Here is a 16,555-nt window from a genome sequence, read left to right as displayed (position 1 = left end):
TGTGTCACCTGCCAAGCCATTGGCAAGGCAGGGGGCAAGCCAAAGGCTCCCTTGATACCACTGCCAGTGGTTGGGACTCCCTTTGAGAGGGTGGGGATTGACATTGTTGGTCCTCTAGACCCACCAACTGCCTCAGGTAACAGGTACAATTTGGTGGTTGTGGACCATGCCACCAGGTACCCTGAGGCAATACCCCTCCGGACAGTCACTGCTCCCACAGTGGCTAGGTCCCTACTTGGTGTGTTCACCAGAGTGGGGTTCCCAAAGGAGGTGATCTCAGATAGGGGCACAAACTTTATGTATGCCTATCTGAAAGCCATGTGGGATGAGTGTGGTGTTACTTATAAGTTCACCACCCCCTATCATCCACAGACCAATGGTCTGGTGGAAAGATTTAACAAGCCCCTGAAGGGCATGATCATGGGTTTGTCTCACAAGCTCAGGAGGAGATGGGCTGTTCTCCTCTCATGCCTTCTGTTTGCCTACAGAGAGGTGCCACAGAAGGGGGTTGGATTCAGCTCCTTTAAGTTACTGTTTGGGCACCCTGTAAGAGGCCCATTGTGCTTGGTGAGAGAGTCTTGGGAGAAGCCTCTCAGAGAGTCCAACGGGAATGTGCTAGATTATGTGCTGGGCCTGCGGTCACGGATGGCTGAGTACATGAAGAAGGCAAGCAGAAACCTAGAGGACAGCTAGGAGCTCATGAAGCTCTGGCAGGATCAGAAGGCTACCATGCCTGAGTATCACCCAGGACAGCTGGTATGGGTTTTGGAGCCCATGGCTCCTAGGGCACTTCAGGTCAAATGGACTGGGCCCTATCCAATTCTGGAGAAAAAGGGTGAGGTCACCTACTTGGTAGACCTTGGCACCCCCAGGAATCCTCATAGGATCCTGCATGTTAACAGGTTGAAACCCCACCAGGACAAGGCAGACATGACCATGCTGATGGTCACTGATGAAGGGAAGGAGGAGGAGAGTGAACCTCTGCCAGACCTCCTGTCCTCAAATGCACAGGATGGGTTAGTGGAGGGAGTGGTACTCTCTCCCAAGTTGACAGACCCGCAACAAAAAGACTGCAGACAGGTTTTGGAGCAGTTTGCTAGTCTGTTCTCCCTGACCCCTGGACTCACCAATTAGTGTGTCCATGACGTTGACACTGGTGACAGCTTGCCTGTCAAGAACAAGCTGTACAGGCTGTCTGACCAGGTCAAGGTCAACATCAAAGCTGAAGTGACTAAGATGTTGGAGCTCAAGGTAATTGAGCCCTCTGACAGTCCTTGGTCCAGTCCAGTGGTACTGGTGCCCAAACCTAATCCCCAAGGTGGGAAGAAGGAATTGAGATTTTGTGTGGACTACAGAGGTCTAAATGCAGTCACTAGGACTGATGCTCACCCCATACCTAGAGCTGCAAGCCCACAGTGTAGTATTCTGAGGAGGAGACTGCAGTACCCTGGTGGTCTGACCGCCAGGGTCGTAATGTGGTGGTTGGACCACCACAACAGCGGTAGTCCTGACCTTAATATTTAAAAGGGTTATTTTGACAGGTTTGCCTGCAGTTTTAAAAGATGCATGTGTCAAGGTACACAAGTAGGCCTAAAACCATATTTCCTTTGTCAGCTCAGTGGATGACCTAACATGTGGTGCAGTACGCATGTGACTTTTGAATTTTTCATTCGACTGGTGTATTTTCTGCACCACGCACCATGGTCTCAATCGAAAGTTAATTATGGTAATCATTCAGGACTTAAACAATTTATCAATGTTTTAAGGGTCAAAGCAAATACAATGGGGATTGGACAGAAGTGACCCAGTATTCAGACTTCAAAAATCCACAGCATCAATCTACAAAAATGGAAGCGACCAGGCAAAAAGTGGCAATTTCTTAGAATATATTTTAAATAAAGGATAATACAACTTACAGTACCTCAAAAATGTATGGTTAAAAATGTCAGTAAACTAATGGTACTTTGGTCCCATCAACTGAATGCATTCCAAGATTCATCACTCACTCAAATCAAAATATTATTTAATATGCATTATAATTAGCTAACAAATGGCTTCAAATTAAATCAATTCTCTGTCATTTTCGGATTGCCTTGAAATTTTGTGCCCACAATTACATTTCTCTACACAGCACAGATTCATTCATGAACATGTTTTTGTAGTTCAAGTGAAGACCTAAATTGCCTCATTGTTGTTGCAAACTGGTCTAAAATTCTGCTTTGTGCCAGTTTAACAATGGAAAATAAAACAAGGATTAGTGAGTGACCTACTATAATTGTTAAAATGAGTATATGTGATAGTAGACTGCAAGACTGACTTTGAAGCTGAAAAGATAAAAATTTAGATTCTACAGTTGAAGAGATTGGTGGATCCTCAAATGGAAGGAGTTGGGCTAAATTGACAGGAATTTCTCAGGAAACAATGCTTTGTCTACTGTGTTGCTTTTATTGACAACAGCTTATTTTTGGGGTTAGGATTCGAACCTTTGTAGCAAAGAATTCAGAAATTAAAAAGATAAGCAAACAGCAAATTTTAAGTAATGTAGTACTTTTCTCAAATGGGATGCTAAATTGGGCCCCAATAGTGAACCCAGTAACAACCAGACCTGGTTGTAAATGTTCCATTTGTTTTCTTTAACCTTGTGACAGAGTTTTAAAAGACCTTAAACGTAACAGTTTAATATATTGTTTAATTTCCTTAACAAAATATGTGGAATATGTGGAATAGGAAGTGTCAAATATTTTCGCTGTTCATTGCATTTCTCTTGCCCACGTGATATTGCCTTTGGCAGATTTACAAGGCCCACAGAATGATCGCATACATTTGACAAGCTGCAAAAGTTGATGTAAATTGTTTGGGCAGCCACTTATAGCTGGTGCTTTTCAGACTTAACAATAGAGCCAGCCAACTCCCCAATTTACTTTTATGAGTATTGGCGTATTTACTTTGTGTTTGAGACCTGATTGACATGGGAGGTGTTCTATTTTACTGTGGGTGATGCGTCAGCTTTGCAGGTTTCACTAGACAGTGGGTTGGGTTGACTCCTGGATAATACCTAACCATTGAGAAAAATGTTCCCAGAGGCTAGCCTTCTCATTTCAGAAGCACACCATGTTTGCCTTGCTACAAACTAGCCCACAGTCGAGTATTCTGAGGAGGAGACTGCAGTACCCTGGTGGTCTGACCGCCAGGATCGTAATGTGGTGGTTGGACCACCACAGCGGCCGTAGTCCTGACCGCCACTGCGAGTCTGATGGTCTAGTGACCGCCAGGCTCGTAATGAGGGCCTAAATATTTAAAGGGGTTATTTTGGCAGGTTTGCCTGCAGGTCTAAAAGCTGCATGTGTCACGTTGCACAAGTATGCCCAAACAAACGTTTCCTTTGTCAGCTTAATGGATGACTCAATGTGTGCTGCAGTACGCATGTGACGTTTTTCAAATGGAATGCAAATTTGTGTCCCAATAGTGCTCCCAGCAAGAACTAGATGCCTGGTTGTAAATGTTCAGTTTATTTTCTTCAACATTGTGACAGGCTTGTAAATTACTTCCAAAGTTAAAAGTTTAATATGGTGTTTAATTTCCTTAATGGAATATATGGAGGAGGTGTCAAATATTTTCGCTTTTCATTTGGTTTCTCTTGCCCATGTGATATTCCCTTTGTCAGATAAGAATTACAAGGCACACACAATGATCACATACATTTAGCAAAGCATTATTGCAGTAGTTGTCCTAAACCAGAGATAGCAGCGTTATGATTTTATTCTCAGGTCTACTTTTTCTCATGTGACAGCTACAGGCCATTATAGCGTTTAGGGTCAATTCACTATAGGCACATGCCAGCATTAAATTCTTGCATGTGCCAACCAAACATGTGGGCTGCAAAGTCTACTTATGATGGACACTTAGGGCCTGATTACAAGTTTGGCGGACAGAAAACCCAACTGCCAGACCCGTGGTGAGGAGACTGCCACTGACCTGACAGTCTCCCCATCTGCCCTATTACGTGATTTCCACTGGGCTGACCAGCAGAAACGAAGGTTTCCGTCTGTCAGCCCAGTGGAAAACATTTTGCAGCATTTGACTCAGCTCCACATGGAACAGAGTCCAATGCCGTGGCACAGCACACTGTGTATTCCAACAGTGCTGGGGATGGAGACCCCTGCACTTGTTCTCTGCTATCCTTTTCATGGCGGTTCAGCCACCATGAAAAGGCTGCCAGAAAACATGATTGTAATCATCAGGGCAGTACTGACTTCAGCGCCACCTGGGCTTATCACAACCAAGACTGCCGTCAGCCCATAGGGATCTGAGATCCTGGCGAAGACGGCAGTCCCCTGGTTGCCCGATCGTCAGGGTCATATTGTGGACGTCAGACTGCCACAGCAAGTCTGGTGGTATTGAGACCACCAGACTCGTAATCAGGCCCTTAATATTTAAAGGGGTTATTTTGACAGGTTTGCCTGCAGTTTTAAAAGATGCATGTGTCAAGTTACACAAGAAGGCCTAAAACCACATTTCCTTTGTCAGCTTAGTGGATAACCTAACGTGGTGCAGTACGTATGTGACTTTTGACTTTTTCATTCAACTGGTGTATTTTCTGCACCACACACCAGGGCCTCAATCGAAAGTTAATTATGGCAATCATTCAGGACTTAGATAATTTATCAATGCTTTAAGGGTCAAAACAAATACAATGGGGATTGGGCAGAAGTGCCCCAGTATTCAGACTTCAAAAACCCGCAGCATCAATCTACAAAAATGGAAGCAACCAAGCAAAAAGAGGCAATTTCCTAGAATATATTTTAAATAAAGGATAATACAACTTAGAGTACCTCAAAAATCGACAGTTACAATTTTCAGTGAACTAATGGTACTTTGGTCCCATGATCTGAATGCATTCCAAGATTTATAACTCACTCAAATCTAAATATTATTTATTATGCATTATAATTAGCTAACAACTGGCTTCAAATGAAATCAATTCTCTGTCATTTTTGGATTGCCTTGAAATTTTCTGCCCACAATTACATTTCTCTACACAGCACAGATTCATTAATGAACATGTTTTTGGAGTTCAAGTGAAGATCTAAATAGCCTTATTGTGGTTGTAAACTGATCTAAAATTCTGCTTTGTGCCAGTTTAGCAATGGAAAATAAAACAAGGATTAGTGTGTGACCTACTATAATTGATAAAATTAGTATATGTGATAGCAGACTGCGAGACTGACTTTGAAGCTGAAAAGATAATAATGTAGATTATGCTGTTGAAGAGATTGGTGGATCCTTAAATGGAAGGAGTTGGGCTAAATTGACAGCAATTTATCAGGAAGGAAACATTTGCCCCTATAGTGCACCCCGTATCAACCAGACCTGGTTGTAAATGTTCCATTTGTTTTATTTAACCTTGTGACAGAGTTTTAAAAGACCTTAAATGTAACAGTTTCACATATATTGTTTAATTTCCTTAACGAAATATGTGGAATAAGTGGAATAGGAAGTGACAAATATTTTCGCTGTTCATTGCATTTCTCTTGCCTATGTGATATTGCCTTTGTCAGGTTTACAAGGCCCACAGACAGATCACATACATTTGTCAAGCTGCAAAAGTGGATGTAAATTGTCTGGGCAGCCACTTATGGCTGGTGCTTTTCAGACTTAACAATAGAACCAGCTAACTCCCCAATTTACTCTTATGAGTACTGGCGTATTTACTTTGTGTTTGAGACCTGATTGACATGGGAGGTGTAGGACTGAGGGAGAATAGAAATTGTAAAGCCTGTGTTTTTTTGCAGCAGAGGTGAGAGACTATTTTTTAGAGATTCTTTCAGCATTTCTTCTTATGCATCAGTGGTGTTCGGTGCCAAGAGCTCCAGCACTATATGAGAAGCCATGGGACCCTTTTTGACTAGGTCATTCCATCCTTCCTTGCCAAATGGAAACAAAATAGCTCAGTGAACCACGGCAAGACACAAAAAAACGAAGCTGACTATCAAGCTTTACTTAGTACCGTGTGCACCTTTACACTTTTCCAGATTTTTTTACCTTCTTCTCTGGTCTTGATGTAGACGGTGTAGAAATGACTAGGAGAGATCTTTGTTTCTGAAATAAACACTCTTGCATGAAATACTTCAGACACTCAGCCTTCATGTAACAAAAATACATTAGGGAAAAGAGGTTTCAATTTGTTCATCGACTTTCACCGAATGCATTCATGTTTTACAAATGGACCTATATATTAATAGGTCTGTTCACAAAAGAAAGAGCCATAATGCGTCGTTTTAGAAAACTGTGTTATTGATTGAGTGTGGTGGCATCCCTACTCAAGTGACAACCACAGTGCTTGTCAGGGTGAACCATCAAAGTCACTAACTGAACCTGTTTTATGTTATTTGTATTTCCAAAGCAAACACGCTAGGGTACCCTGGAGCTGAACAAGTGTGTGCTTCTAGCTCTGTCTATGGTGGGGTAGGTAACTGAAAAGCCAGGTCTTCAAGCTTCTTGCAGAATTCAAGACAACAGGAGAGGCTCTGATCTGGAGTGGAAGGTTGTTCCATGCTTTAGAAGTGAAATAAGAGAATGCTCGCCCTCCTGATCTGGTTCTGTATATGCATGGGTGTGTGTGACTAGGAGTCCTGCGGAGCCGAGGTGTCTGGGTGATTGGTGGAAGGCAATGCGACTGCTCATGTAAGTGGGGCATGAATGTTGGAGTGTCTTGATTGTGCGTGAGGAGTTTGAATTGAGCCTTTTAGAGTATCGGGAGCCAGTGTAGTTTGCTGAGGTATGTGTGATATGAGTTCTGTGTGGGAGGTTGAGGATGAGTCTGGCTGGCAAGTTCTGGATGGTGTCTATTCTTCTACTGAGTTTCTAGGTGATCCAAGTGTAGAGGGTGTTCCTTTAGTCCAAATTGCCGTAACAGGGACACGAGTGACAGTTTTTCTAGTTTTGCTTGGGAGCCATTTAAAGACTTTATTCAGCATCTTCAGGGTGTGCAAGCAGAATGCAGTGACAGCATTGACTTGTGCAGTCATGTCCAGTTTGCTGTTGATGATTATTCTGTAGTTTCTGGCATGGGTTTTGGGGGTAGGTCTGAGTTTGACTGGCCACCAGTTGGGGGTCCCCTGGTGTGGTGCTCTGGTGGAAGATAACTATTTCTGTCTTTTTGGTAGTGAGCTTGAGACATTTGTGTGTCATCTGTGTTAGAGACCATGTTGATGTTTTGTGCATGGATGATGTTGGCGACAGGGATTATATGTGCATTGAAGAGGAAAGGGCTGAGCGATGAACTTGAGATTCCACAGAGGAGTTTGATGGGTTTCGAACAGTAAGTTGCCCCGTTGACAGCTGGTGTCCTTGGAGGCTAATCTTGTGCAAATGTCTGATGAGGATGAGGTGTGGACCTGGGATCAATCCTTTGGTATCTTGGCACAAATACAGTCAGGCTTATTTTAGGGGCACTGTGTTAAGTATCTATGCAGGATATAACCAGTATTTAAGTGAAAATACAACACAAGAATACCCCACACCAATTCCAAATAGAGAACATTTTAGTAAATAAAATAATACTAGAATGACAAGAGTCCAGTCTGTAGAACTGGAGATACGCAATATATAAAAATGTAAGTAGATGTAGCACCTAAAAGCACAAAGTACCCTCACGTCATCTGGTGGTGCCAGAAGTTCAAGATGACTGTGATGGAGTGTGAGCCAGATAGAGGGCTTAGGTTAGTCCGATGAACAAGTTACCTTATCAAAGTCCAGCACGAAGAGTCCAGTTTGAGTAGGGGAACCACAAGGAGCAGGGAGAGCTTTATGGGTAGTTGTTACTGAAGCGTTAAGAGCAGCCATGGCGTAGTTGATGTTCTTTGCAGTAGCATAAAGATCTGATTTGACATTATGGACACTCACTGCTGGAGCTTCACATAGGCAGCCACTATGTACTATTGTTGCTGTAGATAGAAATGCAGATCTCGAGTTGCCAGGTGTCGCTGTTGGTTGCTGTAGTGCGAAGAGTCATGATCACTGCAGCTTTATGTTATTGGTTGACACGGGTGACCGAATTTCAATGTGATCGGGCCTGTTTGCAGTCGTGAAAAAAACGAAACTTCATGATTTCTCTTTTTCATGAGGAGGAGGGCACTCTGAGGCAAGCCAAGAGTCCAGGGCCTGGGGAGGCACTTCTTGGGGATCAGGGACTCACTTTAGCAGAGACATGTCCAGTTGAGAGTCCAGGCAGATCCAGGTGCAACATGTCAGCTGGGCACTTTCAGAGAGGCCTCTAGAGCTTATTGTGTTCCTGTAACTCAGAATAGGAGGCCATCCAACTGAAAATTGGATTCACTCAGGTTAGCCTGAGATGAATGGAGCAGGCCCAGCGTTTCTTCAAAGAGCAGGGCAGGACTTAAGCAGCAGGGCAGTCCTCTGGGGAACAAGGCAGACCACAAGAAGCATAGCAGTCCTCTGGTAGCAGCAGGGCAGTTCTTTGGGGAACAAGACATTTATTTGCAATTTTATATAGTGCAGACATTGCCCAAAGGCATCAGAGCACTTTACAACACACAGAATACTAAGTTACATTGGGTTACATTAAAAATAATTGAACTTGGACGTTTAAATCAATGTAAGTATACAGGAATTACCACAGGAGACAATTACAACAAAAGGGTGAAGGACACGGACAATTAAACGAAGCAGATCAGGACGCATTGGACAAGGTAAATAAATCTGGTCAAGGGTGAATTAACCAAGATGTCTATCGAATAGGAGGAGCTTGAGGTCATTTTTGAAGGTTGCTAGGCTGATGGTTAGACAGACTGAGGGATGCAGAGGGTTCCAGATTCTAGTGGCGCTGCCAGAGAAGGACTGATTCATGCATTGTTCTCACCTGAAGGTGCGGGTTCCAGGAGCAGGGATTGGGCATTTCAGGAACCCCTATTAGCCCCGGAGATTTTCAGTTTCTCGTTTGGATAGGAGGGTGAGGAGGAGTGCAGTGCTCTGTGGGTGATGCCAATGATTTTGAATTGGGCCGCACTTTAATGGGAAGCCATTGGAGGGTTAGTAAGGCAGGGGAAATGTGGTCAAATTTCTTGCGACCTACGAAAAACCCTGCTGCAGCATGTAGTTTTGCTCTCAGTAAACCGAGGTGTTCTTTGAGAATACATGAGAAAAGGGTGATTTCATAGTCTAGTCTAGAGAGAACGTGAGACTGAACCACTATTTAGAGGTCTTCTACCGGAATCATTTGTCTGATGCCCCAAAGCTGCCTAAATTGATGTTGTACTCAGTTGGTAATGGATGCTATGTGGCTGTGGTGATTAAGACAATTGTCCAGGGTGATTTCAAGTGATTTGGCTCTCATGACAATGGCAGGGCGGTCTACAAAGGCGGGAAGGTTGGCCATCTATTATTGTACATGCCTTTTTGCTTTCTGGGGTGAGAGCAAAAGAAATTCTGTATTAGTTGGGTTGAGTTTTAAATAGTGGTTAGACTTCCAATTTTGAATCATTGAGAGTGTATTTGAAAGCAGGTCAAAGTCCACTGGAGATGAGATTTTCAAGTATATTTGGGTATCATCGGCGTAGAGGTCGAAGAGATTCCCAGAGTTTCTGAGCATCATACATAGTGGTCAACTTCTAGGTGGAGGTTGAAGAGGGTTTGGGAGAGGATCGAACCTTGGTAGACACTTTGGTGAACGCTGACTAGTCTTGAGAATGAGTTGCCTATTTTTCCAATTTGGGAATGGTTAGATAGGTACAAAGAAAACCAGTTGAGGGCTGTTCCTCCGCTTCCCATGTATAGTTCAAGAATATGAAGGAGGTCATGATGGTTGACAGTGTTGAATGTGGCTGTTAGAAATGGGGTCTTTGGTTGACAGTCAGGTTACCCCCTGTTCAAGCAAAGACCCTCACTCTAGTCAGGGTAAAAGAGAATCACCCTCAGCTAACCCCTGCTTACCCCCTTGGTAGCTTGGCAGAGCAGTAGGCTTAACTTCAGAGTGCTAGGTGTAAAGTATTTGTACCAACACACACAGTAACTTAATGAAAACACTACAAAATTACACAACACCAGTTTAGAACAATAGGAAATATTTATCTAAACAAAACAAGACCAAAACCCAACATACAAAAGTCAAGTTATGAATTTTTAAAGATTAAACTCAAAAATAGCGCTTAGAAACACAAAATGCTTCGATGAGGTGTTAACATGGTGTTGTGACGGAGTCGTTCCCAACCAGCCAACACCAGCGGCACCGGACACGGAGTCGTGTAGACCCCCAAGTACAGTACCTTTGGTGAAGAGTGAAAACAAGTCAATGCGTGAAGTCGGGGATCGCGGCGTCTCTGCGAAACGTTGAATCTGTGCACTTCGAGAGGCGTTGGTCACGACGTGCTGCGGTGACTTCCACAGAGTCGTGGACTTCAGCAGGGCTGCACCGGCATCAGGCCTGCGAAGGTCGGCGCGTTCCAGTGAAGATCACGGAGTCGGTTGCAGGCGGCGTCACAGGATTCAGCATCGGCGTTGGTATGAAGTCGTCCGAAGTCGATTTCCTTGGATTTCCACCAGCTTTCCTTTCAATGGCCCAGGGACTGGATAGGGCACAACTTGTCAGAGCAGGAGTCTCTCCAGAGACTTCAGGTGCTGGCAGAGAGAAGTCTTTGCTGTCCCCAAGACTTCAAACAACAGGAGGCAAGCTCTAAATCAAGACCTTGGGGGTTTCTTCACAAGGTGGAAGGCACACAAAATCCAGTCTTTGCACTCTTCCTCTGGCAGAAGCAGCAACTGCAGGATAGCTCCACAAAACAGTCACAGGCAGGGCAGCTTTTCTTCCTCAGCTCTTCAGCTCTTCTCCAGGCAGAGATTCCTCTTGTTTCCAGAAGTGTTCTAAAGTCTGTGGTTTTGGGTGCACTTCTTATACCCAATTTCTCATTTGAAGTAGGCCTACTTCAAAGTAAAGTCTCTTTTGAATGTGAAATCCTGCCTTGCCCAGGCCAGGCCCCAGACACTCACCAGGGGGTCGGAGACTGCATTGTGTGAGGACAGGCACAGCCCTTTCAGGTGTAAGTGACCACTCCTCCCCTCCCTCCTAGCACTGATGGCTCATCAGGAAATGCAGACTTTTGTGTCACTGTCTAGTGTGAGGTGCAACCAGCCCAACTGTCAAACTGACCCAAACAGGGAATCCACAAACAGGCAGAGTCACAGAAATGGTATAAGCAAGAAAATGCTCACTTTCTAAAAGTGGCATTTTCAAACACACAATCTCAAAATCAACTTTACTAAAAGATGTATTTTTAAATTGTGAGCTCAGAAACCTCAAACTCCACATGTCCATCCGCTCCCAAAGGGAATCTACACTTTACTCAGATTTAAGGGTAGCCCCCATGTTAACCTATGAGAGGGACAGGGCTTGCAACAGTGAAAAACAGATTTAGCAATATTTCACTGTCAGGACATATAAAACACATTACTATATGTCCTACCTTAACCATACACTGCGCCCTGCCCTTGGGGCTACCTAGAGACTACCTTAGGGGTGCCTTACATGCAAGAAAAGGGAAGGTTTAGGCCTGGCAAGGGGGGTGCCTTACAGGTAAGAAAAGGGAAGGTTTAGGCCTGGCAAGTTGGTACACTTGCCAAGTCGAATTTACAGTTAAAACTGCACACAAAGACACTGCAGTGGCAGGTCTGAGACATGATTACAGAGCTACTTATGTGGGTGGCACAACCAGTGCTGCAGGGCCACTAGTAGCATTTGATTTACAGGCCCTGGCCCCTCTACTGCACTTTACTAGGGACATACTAGTAAATCAAATATGCCAATCATGGATAAACCAATTACATACAATTTACACAGAGAGCAAATGCACTTTACCACTGGTTAGCAGTGGCAAAGTGCTCAGAGTTCAAAAGCCAACAGCAACAGGTCAGAAAAAATAGGAGGCAGGAGGCAAAAAGATTGGGGATGACTCTGCATAAGCAAAAACGTCCAACAGTGGCGGATATATCTGGGAGGACCAGGAGGCAGGACTTGCTGGAGTCGAGGATTCTAAGGGAATCATCAACTATTTGAAGGATCACACTTTCTGTACTGTTACCCTGGCGGAAACCTGATTGTGTAGAGGTTGTTTGTTTGGATGTGTGAGATTACTGTAGTTGGGACACTACACAAATTTCAATGACTTTGCCTAAAAATGGGAGTGTGGAGCCTGGGAGTTAGTTGTTCAAGTTCTCTGGATCAAGAGTTTGTTTTTTTAAGAGCGGAGTGATTGGACCCATTTTTTGTTGTTATGGGAAGAGGCCCTGATTAAGAGAGGAATTGACCAGGGTGGTTCGCATGGGAAGTAGGTGTGTGGCAAGAGATTTGCTGATAGATCCTGGAATAGTGTCCTAATGGTGGTTAGAGTGTCTTTCTTTGGAGATAGTTTGTAGTAGGTCCTGCTCAGAGATTGGACAGAAAGATGACCATGGTTGTATTGATTTGCATGGTAGAGATTCAACCGTTTCAAGCAAGTCATTGATGGGAAGCGAAATATGGATGTCTCTAACTTTTTTTTATCACAGAAATCCACAAAGTCATTGCAATGGGACATGGATGGCTTGGGAGCCAAAGTGATATCAGGGTTAGTAGACTGGACAACAATGTTGACCAGGCACTTTGGTCTGTTCTTTGCAGAATTTAAGAGGGCTCTATTATGGGAGGGTTTAGCTCTGAGAAATTGGTCTTTGCATTGTTTTCTTTCCATGCAAAGCTTCGTAATACTCAGGAAGGGTGCTGCTTTTCTCCATCCTTCCTCAAATTTTCTGATAAGCTTTTGTTCTTCATAAAGATTTTTAGAGAACCAGAGCCTAGAGGGTTTTGGTCTGGATAATTTGCACTTCAGTGATGCACATTTGTCATTAAGAGAGTCCATGCAGGAGTTGAACTTGTCGGTGGCCTCGCTGATGTCAATATAGGGTGTGATCGCAATTAGGGTGGGAAGGGTAGTGACAGCCATGGCCTCTGTGTCAAGTTTGGATGTGTCTCTAAACCTTATTTTCTCTTTCTTGGGTTGCCCATAAGGTTTGCTGTAAGAGCTGGTTAAAGAGAACAGGATCTGCATGTGATCAAGCCAGTTGACTGGAATGGGGTTGCAAGCCTTAAGGCAGGGTAATTGGAGATTATCAGATTAAGACATGCCTCAACCAACAGGGCAGCCCCACTTCGGTAGGGTCCACAGGCCCAGGAGTGTACTTAAAAGTTGTGCTCAGGGTCTAATATTTAAACAGGGTGCTAACTTTTGGAGTGAAGGGGCATTTTGGCTATCCCCACATCTAGTTCAGGGAAGTTCTTCCTTTCCCCCTGTCAAGGCTCCAAGTAGTCTGGGTTTGAAAAACAGACCAGTGTCAGGTTCCTTTTGTTGAGTGTGCTGGAAGCAGCCCTTTGAAATGCAAGTGGGGCAGGGAACAACCCCTCCTCAACTATTCTGCCACCACCTAGCCCCCCTTTGTCTCACTGTCTGGGAGGAATACACAAAGGACAACAGATAAGCTAGACACAGTCATGTGACCCTGGATACTGGCATAACTGATTAGGACAGGAAATGCCAACTTGGTAAGTTGGCATTTTCAGAATCTTAACTTAAAATCTGACGTTACCATTAAAGAAGATTTTAAATTACAATGCATTTGAATGAAACATAATTTCCCTATTTGCTCTTAAACCTAAGTTATCACGTACTAAGTGTAATAATAAGGTGAAGCAATGTTATCCTATTGAGAGAGATTAGCCTAGCAGTTGTGAAAAATGACTTAGGTGTTTTTCACTACCAGGACATGTAAAATATAAACTCAAGTGTCCTACTTTTCAAATATAATGCACCCTGCCCTATGAGCCTTTAGTCTCTACCTTACGGGTGACATATGTACCAAAAAAGACAGTTTATTCTTGACGGAAGATTTCTTTTGCCAGGTTGAAATGGCAGTTTAAGCTGGCACTACAAGCTGCAGTGGCAGGCCTGAGACACGTTTAAAGAGCTACTTAAGTGAATGGCACAGTAAGTGCTGCAAGCCGACCAGTAGTATTTCATTTAGAGGCCCTGGGTGCATGTACTACCATTTACAAGGGACTTACAGGTGAATTACATGTGCCAATTAGGAGTAGGATAATTGATTGCACCATGTTTAAAGGAGAGAACACAAGCACTTTAGTATTGGGTATCAGTGGTAAAGTGCACAGAGTCCTAAAGTCAGCCAAAACAGAAGGCTGGAAGGCAAAGCTTTGGGAGGAAACCACACCAAGGATGTGAGGTACAACAGATACAATAAGAGGTCACAGAACCAAGATAAGTAAAAACTCATTAACTGTGTGAATAATAGTTTATGATTTACTTTCAGTCATGTGGCTCTGCTCTAAAACTTACAAAGAAAGGCAATCTTCGCCCTCATCTTTAATATGAATTCAGTGCTCGTCTGCAGCTTGGCGCTCGTTCACTTTTTAGCCTTTTAGAATACTCCTGTTACCAGGGTTCCGTCTGAACTGTATCTGCATTCCGATCATCTCTCGGTATTAGACTGTATAATGTACTTGGGAATACGTGACACAGTACAGTAGGTGTAATTGAAGAAGACTGTTCTCTTTCCCTTAGCGTCATAAATAATTCATAATGGCAGAACCATTTTTCAATGTGGCTCCTTTTCTCCTCTCGCACAGAAACCTGACGTATTGTATCATAATTGCAAATTCCATATCAATGAATATTATTTGATTTAGATTTTTTAATCCTGGTGATATTTAAGCCTGCTTGTCAAAGGTTAACTACATAGATATGCATGCAACTTGGATCTACGTGTGCACTGAGGTGAATCCAAGAAAGTCCAGTAGACCTTCCCAGGGGACCACTGGTTGGCAGAATATGATGCAAACGAGGAGACCGTCCACACTATTCTAACGGCGTTGATTCTCACAACATTTTGAAATTAATTTCATCCACATTGACCAGCACAACTGAATGAATGATTCATGCCGGGGCTTGGGTTTTCACTACTTTCACATTTCTGGTAGATTGTGATTACCAGTCTACGCGGCTCGCAAAATTGTCGGCTTTTCACTTTATATAATGTCACAGCGTAGTTTTTATTCTCTCAAACTGGGAATAGTGCCTCCTGGGCGCTAGCCGGCGCTGGAAATGGACTTGACGATTTGTCGCTATCAAGGTCTTTACAAATAGCCCAGCAGGTGTGGTGGCACTGAGGCCCAGGGCTGGACGGGCCCCATTGTTAATATGTACATTAGGCATCCACCCTTGCCACGGCATTGCTCCTGAGTTAACTTTGAAACCGTATCTCTAGTGTCTTTCGAACTGGATGCATGTCTCCGATTTTGTTATGTCTCAAAAGTACTTAAAATGCCTGACTGTAACTTAAAAAGCGTCATGGAGAAAATCTTTCTGAACTATGAGCAATGCTAGTAGTGTTCATGAAAGTTATCACAACTTCATGAGGTAAAAACTTGACAATTTCTCACACCCAGAATCCAAGAATTGCTGCTGCAGAAAAGGTTGCAAATTCCTCCAACATATTCCAGTTGCTCAGGCTGTGTGTAGGGGTTGCTGGGCTAAAACATGGAAATTCAATTACTTATATAGGAGGAGCCTTTTCCTTTAGAAAAATCAGTGTGTAGAGTTTCTACATATTGAGTTTGCAAAACAAGGTGATTGATCATAACCAGGTGGAAATTAACAATATACATGAACACCTATACATTTGTAAGCTAAATGAAAAAAGTACCCACACATATGATGGAAATATTTATGAAGCAGTCACACTCTGGAAAGTTCTGACTACGTGTTGACTTATATTATAGGCATCACAATATACACAAATGATATGCTCCATCTATCATGTTACCATAAAGCTATTCTCTTAGTTAAAACAAAATAATCATACAGAAATCTGACTGAACTTTCATCTGATCATCTCACTACCTTTTGTTGACAGTATAACAAAGCAGTTAGTGATCTACTACAACTCCACCTGGAGAAGTTCCTATGTCTTCCTACACTTACGCTGGCCACAGAATTTAGATAGCTCTCTTGGGTTGCTGCAAAGGGCCCTGAAAGCAGCAGATGATGCAGTCAAGACAATACTTTTACTGTTTAATTTCAGGGCTGTCTTCAAGATGATCTACCATGAAATCCTGCTGGAATGATTTTCCACCATCAACAGTCCCAGCATTCGCTGTGTGGATTTCGTTTGTAATAGATCGCAAGTTAGGGCTTTGTGATTGATCCCAAGTTAGAACTATTCCCATCTTAATAAAGTAACTTGATCTGTATTGTTTCATAAACTCCTCAACTGCCCTGCTTTTTAAAAATCTACTTTATCCCTATTTTCCACCAACTGCAAATATGCAATGTGGGCCTTAAGTTGTGTACTGATGGCATTGAGATCTATTACTCAATACCATTGTTCTTTCTCCTTACAGTATTGCCCTATTTTCCACTGTGACTGAAGGCAGATCAGTTTCTATCAGTTAAACAGCAGTGAAATCAGGCTCATCATATTCACTGATATGAATAAA

This window comes from Pleurodeles waltl, chromosome 1_2 (assembly GCF_031143425.1).
Source record: "Pleurodeles waltl isolate 20211129_DDA chromosome 1_2, aPleWal1.hap1.20221129, whole genome shotgun sequence".
NCBI classification, from domain to species: domain Eukaryota; kingdom Metazoa; phylum Chordata; class Amphibia; order Caudata; family Salamandridae; genus Pleurodeles; species Pleurodeles waltl.
This window is presented reverse-complemented; position numbering follows the sequence as displayed.